Raw genomic sequence first — 7,075 nt, forward strand, 5'->3', positions numbered from 1 at the left:
TAAACTCCACCGAATATTGGCCAGTTTTACACAATATTTCCTCATACTACAATTGCAGCAAGTCCTCCTTACTCTTATATTCCAACACCCTGACAATAAAGGCTAACATATCATTTCCTTTCCTCACTCTCATTAGACCCTTGGTATCTCAGTATTTCCAGCATGTTTTTCCTCTTTTCCTTCCAGAGGCAAAACAAATGAAGGTTGAAAATATTTTACTATAATTACACGCGATTACTTTTTGGAAACAATATCCAACTGAACTGCATCAAATTCGGCTGTAAACTTATTAGTTTATTTCCATCAGGAACTCTTAAGAACACTTAACTGCGATGACCGGGAATCGAACCCGGGTCAACTGCTTGGAAGGCAGCTATGCTCACCACTATACCACCATCGCTGAAAATAACCGATAATAAAATAGTTCCCAAACATCAGACCCTGACCAGACACTGCAGGCTGTTGGATTTTGTTCTTCATTTTCACTGGTTTCTGACGGATCCTTTCTCGCTCTGTTGCAGTTCCTGTTTCCGCCCAGTCGATTTCACCAACCCCCAATCAATGGAAATTCCACACCAGCCAGTAATTCTTCACCTGATATCGGACTGAAGAGACAGTCGATCCCTGCAATACTTGACCAGCTGGAAATACATTTTACCACAGCTCACATCAGCCATTGAGTAAAGTTAAATAATTCCATTAAATCATTACAGAGACCTGACTACCAACTGGGCAGGAATGGCAGCTTAATATTCAAGTCCATAAGAACTTTAAAAAGGACAGGGAAATAGGGAAAGGAGGAGGAGCAGCAATATTCCTAAAGGACAATATTACAGCAGTTCAAAGATAGAATATCAGTGAGGGTGAGCGGGCAGTGTAAACACTCTGAGAGAGACCCATCACAAGTGCCCCCACTGTACTCCTCCAGAAGGTATAAGAAGGGCGAGTGCGGGAGGATTTCTTCATTCTTTGTGAAAGTGTTTGTGAGATTGTGGAAATGTCTGGAAGAGGAAAAACCGGCGGTAAAGCTCGGTCCAAGGCCAAGTCTCGCTCATCCCGGGGCGGACTGCAGTTGCCCATGAGCCGTGTTCACAGGCTCCTGCGAAAGGGGAACCATGCTGAACGTGTGGGTGCCGGAGCCCCCGTCTATCTGGCTGCTGTGCATCGAGTATCTGACGGCTGAAATCCTCGAGGTGACCGGCAACGCGGCCCTGGACAAACAAGAAGACCCGCATCATCCCCAGACACCTGCAGCTGGCCATCCGCAACGACGAGGAGCTCAACAAGCTGCTGGGACGTGTGACCATCGCTCAGGGTGTTGTCTGATATCCAGGCCGTGCTGCTGCCGAAGAAATCCAGCATTGTGAGCTCCAAGAGCAAATAAACCGGCCAAGGCTTAATCTGATAACCCAAAGGACAGGACCAACCTTATTGAAATCTTTGAAGAAGGAACAGAAAGTGTAGACAAGTTTAATGCAGTAGATGTGATATATTTGGATTTTCCGAAGGCCTTCTATAATGTACCACATTGTAGACTCATGGCTAAGTTCAGAGCACGTGGAGTCAGGGTCAGGTGCCAGAATGGATAGTAAGTTGGCTACAAAACTGAAAGCCGAGAATAGAGGTTAAGGGTCGCTACTCAGACTGGCAAAAGGTGGGAAGTGGAGTTCCAGTTGCTGGGACCACTGTTCTTAACAATTTACATTAACGATTTGGATTCGGGAATCGGAAGTACAATTCCAAAATTTGTGGACGACACCAACTTGGGGGATTTAGTTAATACAAAGGAAGAAAGCATCACAATGCAAGAGGCCATTAATAAACTTGCAGAATGAAGAATCAGGAGGTCACACACTGCTTGGATAATAAGAGTCTAAACGGGATAGAGGAGCAAAGGGATCTAGTGGTACAGATACACACATTACTAAAAGTAGCGACCCAGGTTAATCAGATCATAAAAAGACAAATCAAACACTAGGATTCATTTCTAGAGGGATAGAGTTGAAAAGCAAATAAGTTATGTTAAACTTGTATAGAACCTTGTTTAGACCAGACTTGGAATACTGCGAACAGGTCTCGTCTCCATATTATAGACATAGGGGCATTGGAGAAGGTGCAAACAAGATTCACAAGAATGATTCCAGAAATGAGAGGATATTCTTATCAGGAAAGACTGAACAGACTGGGTCTCGTTTCACTAGAAAAGAGAAGGCTGAGGGTTGATCTGATCGAGGTTTTTAAGATAATGATAGGGTTTGTTAGGATAGATGTAGAGAAAATTTTTCCACTTGTTGGGAGTCCAAAACTTCAGTTAATAAATATAAAATAGTCGCTAATAAATCAAATAGGGAATTCAGGAGAAATTGCTTCACCCAGAGAGTGGTCAGAATGTGGAACTTGTAACTACGAGGAGCAGCTGAGGCAAATAACATAGGGGCATTAAAGGGGAAGATAGATCAGCACATGAGGGAGAAAGGAATGGAAGGATTTGCCGATAGGGTTAGATGAAGTAAGGAAGGAGGAGGCTCATGAGCAGCATAAACGCCGGCATAGACTAGTTGGGTAGAATGGCCTGTTTCTGTGCTGTAGTTTCAATGTAACTCGATGTAAAGGCTCTTTTCAGAGCCACCCTCTGTATCTGTGAAAGGACTGGTTACTGTCTGAAGGGAGACCCTGATATCATGCTGCCAGTGTGGCTTTGAGCTGCTTTTGTCTCGTTGTGGACGAGATGAGGTATTAATGGGACTGGAGTCGCGGCAGTGACCTCAGTCCGGTACTTTAAACGGTGACTTATAGACCCCAGCCCAGACATCACCAGATTTCTTGTATTTATTTAAACTACTTGCCATGCTGGGCTCGTAAAGAATCACCAGAACTACTCGACTAACCTTTCTACATCTGTGGGATTCAGCGCTTCGCTCCGTTTCTGTTCTATTTTGTTGGATTATTTACAAACTCACTGGGGAATCACTGAAATGTAACTCTGTACAGAAGCAAATAACAGTGAATTGCCTGGTGCCCAGGAGATCAGGAACATTACTCGCCTTTCGTCCTGTTAACGAGTAAACCGTGTTTAGAGTCCACCGACCCGCTTTGGTTCCATATGGGGGATTAAACAGAGAAATCGGGAGGGGAGGAGACAGTCAGAGTGACAGAGCGGAGAGCGGCCTCTGATCTTCCAGCTCCACCTCCAGTTCTCTCTATCCGACAGTTTCAAACCGTTTATCGATAATAGAACCGAACCTCAGCGCTCCGCACAAACCCTGACAGACCCGGGCTTCATATTCAAGGGTTCCCAAAACCCGAAGCTTTCAAATAAGCCCCGTTACAATGAGAAATCGTTAATATTCCTGCCTAAATACAGTACATTCAATAACAAGTCAACTCGGCTCCTCCATTTCAGTCTGTTTCCCTGTTCTATCTCCCCACACATCCCCTCCCAGACGGGTTCAGCGTTTTACAAACACCTTATTCCAGCTTATTTGGAGAATCTCATCTGTTGGGGTTTGAGTTATGACGTGGAGTTTCTCCGCCAGTGTTACCGTCTCACAGAGACTCTCGCCCTGAATCTGTGAAAAGATTATGACCATGAACTGGGACTGGAGCCGAAACACATCCCCAGTTACAGTGAGGCCCGGCCCGGCCATCTCATTCTCTCTATTTTATATCAGACAGTATCCCACTTTCATGTCCAGCAATAGAGAGAGAGAGAGACAGTATGAGGCTTACACTCCCTATCTGTGTCCAAATCACGCTCAATAGCAGTATCCGCCTTCATATACAGCAGCAGAGAGAGAGAGGGAGGCAGACACGGTGAGAGAGACAGAGAGAGCGGTGAGACACAGTGACAGACAGACGTTAACAGTATTAGTTCCAGACTGACCGGTAAAGTGCGGTTTTATCCAGAAAGATCGCGTTGGAGAGACAGAAGATGCAATCTCATCTCTCACTGATATTGTACAAGGGTCAGAAACACTATTAATCCCACACTCAGGGACAGTACAGAGAGGGACAGAAACAATGGGTCACATTTAACCCTCTAATGCCTGTTGTACTATCTGCAGTTTTACAGCTCAGGGCTGTTCGATATTACTCTCAGTGACCTACAGTTTCACTCCGGTTAAATTAATCTGCGACTGTTGCTGCCTGATATTAACCCTACACGGTCCCAGCAAATACACCGACTCCCACTTTCCTCCCATGTTTCTCCAGGATTGGTTTGGGAAATCCTCTCTCAGTCACACATTATAGGGGCCATTAATGAAGAGAATCCATTGGCTGATTTCACAGCCGCTCACTTTATCTCTGAAAGGCTCTTTACCATCAAAAGACCCCGAGAGAAACAGCAGGGATGGAAACATCTAGTTTAATAGTTGGAGATTGTAAAGTCAGTCTGGATTCCAGCGTTAGGCACTGGTGGAATCCCATCTGTTTCCCATTCGGGTTCCTGTTCCTGCACTGCCTGTGGACCCCATTCCTATGACCTCTCCCCCAGACCCACTTACTTTGCTCAGACTCGGAAAAATTCCAATTGGGGAAAGTTTCCATCGATTTTTGGATTGGGAATTGTGGGCGCCATTCCCTCAGTGAGCGGAAGAAGATAGTTTAAAACAGCCGGGAATGGAGAGATCACGGCCCCCGGGGGAAGGGAGCAAAGAGCAGCCTCGTTACAGCAGATCATCGCTTCGGGACCGTGTCCGCAGATGGGCTCAGACATCGGCATTGAGTCCGGGGGAAGTTCTGGGGGAGTCCGGGGGCTGTTTGTAAGAGGCGGAGTGGATTCGGAACTGGTCACGGAACATGGATTGAGAGGGGGGAAGGGAGAGGTCATTCTCGGGCTGTGTGTGTACAGGGTGTGTCCAGGGGAAGGGAGAGAGAATGGGAGGAACCTGCTATTAAAATCATTGCTGCTTTCTCTCCCCAAACCAGGAGTGAATGGTCCTGGTTTATTTCCAGCCTCACCCTGTTTATTGTTATTGGAGAGTGAAGAGTGGAAACAGAGCCGGACAGTAAGGATGTGGGGAGTTATACAAAGAGAATCTATTGCAGGCATCAGGTGAGAAGTGTCAAGGACACATTTTAAACAGCGGCTGTTTGGTTTCGGTTGAACGGTTAGTCCCATGGGAGAGGGGATTAGAAACCTGACCTGTACAAACGTCCCTGCCCCATCGGGTGGTCCCATTCATGGATCAGTGCAGGGGTTGGGCCGTGTCTGGATGTCATTGAATTGTTGTAAAACAGCCCAACACACCTGGTATGCAGAAGCTGAGTGCTGCAGTACTGCAGTGGAATCAGACACTGACACTGTTTGTATCACTGGATTTCATTTTGTGGATATTCAAAATGATCATTAACAGAGATATTAAACTGATCACTTCTGAATTTTCTCCCTCACATGTTCCTGAGTAACAAGAGATAATTTTCTTTCCACAGGCAAACCCTTGAACGATCCAGAATAAATGTGATGCTTCCTCCACCCGAGGCAGAAGGAACAATGCAGCCAGCTCCTTCTCACACACAGTAGGTATATTATCACTCACAGAGCACAGAGACACAGACAGGTCATCAGTTCCACAGTCTCAGACAGCAGAAGTAGTCAGTCCCACACTGATCACAATTTCCAGAGACACATTTTCAATCCAACAGTCAAGCAGAGTAGGTGAGGCTGACACTGTTCCATTTCCCCCTAACTCAGTCCCGCTGACAGGTAGATACCAAAATCCCAGTCCAAAATCACACTCTCAGAGTGAAAGGCACTGTTATAATCTCACAGGAGAGCATCATTAGCTACAAATTAAATACCAGATAGAAATCACACATGGTACCCGATTCAAAGGTACAGAATGAATCCCAATAATGTACCCCGAGATTCAAATTGAATACCAGCCCAGAACTCTCACACATGACTTTAATACATGCAATATCCATTCGAAAAGTGTATCATATGATACAAATTGCATACAAGTCCAAAACTCAGGTAGAGTATCAGATTGAGAAATATTGAAAGATAGTAAACCTGAGAAACAAATTAGATACCTGTTCAGAATGTACTCGGAGAATGAGATTTAAAGATAGAGTATCAATTCCATTAGTGCAGACTGAGATACACATTACATACCAGTCCAAAAATCTCATACACAAAGAGCAGGACAAATCCAATCCGGCCACTTACCGCCCCATCAGTCGACTCTCAATCATCAGCAAAGTGATGGAAGGTGTCGTCGACAGTGCTATCAAGCGGCACTTACTCACCAATAACCTGCTCACCGATGCTCAGTTTGGGTTCCGCCAGGACCACTCGGCTCCAGACCTCATTACAGCCTTGGTCCAAACATGGACAAAAGAGCTAAATTCCAGAGGTGAGGTGAGAGTGACTGCCCTTGACATCAAGGCAGCATTTGACCGAGTGTGGCACCAAGGAGCCCCAGTAAAATTGAAGTCAATAGGAGTCAGGGGGAAAGCTCTCCAGTGGCTGGAGTCTTACCTGACACAAAGGAAGATTGTAGTGGTTGTTGGAGGCCAATCATCTCAGCCCCAAGGTATTGCGACAGGAGTTCCTCAGGGCAGTGTCCAAGGCCCAACCATCTTCAGCTGCTTCATCAATGACCTTCCCTCCATCATAAGGTCAGAAATGGGGATCTTCGCTGATGATTGCACAGTGTTCAGTTCCATTCGCAACCCCTCAAATAATGTAGCCGTCCGAGCCCGCATGCAGCAAGACCTGGACAACATCCAGGCTTGGGCTCATAAGTGGCAAGTAACATTCGCGCCAGATAAGTGCCAGGCAATGACCATCTCCAACAAGAGTGAATCTAACCCCTTGACATTCAACGGCATTACCATCGCCGAATCCCCCACCATCAACATCCTGGGGGTCACCATTGAACAGAATCTTAACTGGACCAGCCATATAAATACTGTGGCTACGAGAGCAAGTCAGAGGCTGGGTATTCTGCGGCGAGTGACTCACCTCCTGACTCCCCAAAGCCTTTCCACCATCTCCAAGGCACAAGTCAGGAGTGTGATGGAATACTCTGAACTTGCTTGGATGAGTACAGCTCCAAAACACTCAAGA

The 7,075-nt window shown here is 46.0% G+C and overlaps 1 non-coding gene and 1 pseudogene across 1 annotated transcript; one reads left to right on the forward strand and one right to left on the reverse strand.

The window, feature by feature from the left end:
* Nucleotides 1-328: 328 nt before the first annotated feature.
* Nucleotides 329-400, reverse strand: trnag-ucc (transfer RNA glycine (anticodon UCC)). Its single transcript has one exon. It is a non-coding gene; the product is annotated as a tRNA-Gly (tRNA).
* A 597-nt stretch (nucleotides 401-997) lies between these two features.
* LOC137313380 (histone H2A type 1-C-like) lies at nucleotides 998-1,311 on the forward strand (annotated as a pseudogene).
* The last annotated feature ends 5,764 nt before the right edge of the window (nucleotides 1,312-7,075 follow it).

Source organism: Heptranchias perlo, unplaced genomic scaffold (genome assembly GCF_035084215.1).
Source record: "Heptranchias perlo isolate sHepPer1 unplaced genomic scaffold, sHepPer1.hap1 HAP1_SCAFFOLD_47, whole genome shotgun sequence".
In the NCBI taxonomy this organism is placed as follows: domain Eukaryota; kingdom Metazoa; phylum Chordata; class Chondrichthyes; order Hexanchiformes; family Hexanchidae; genus Heptranchias; species Heptranchias perlo.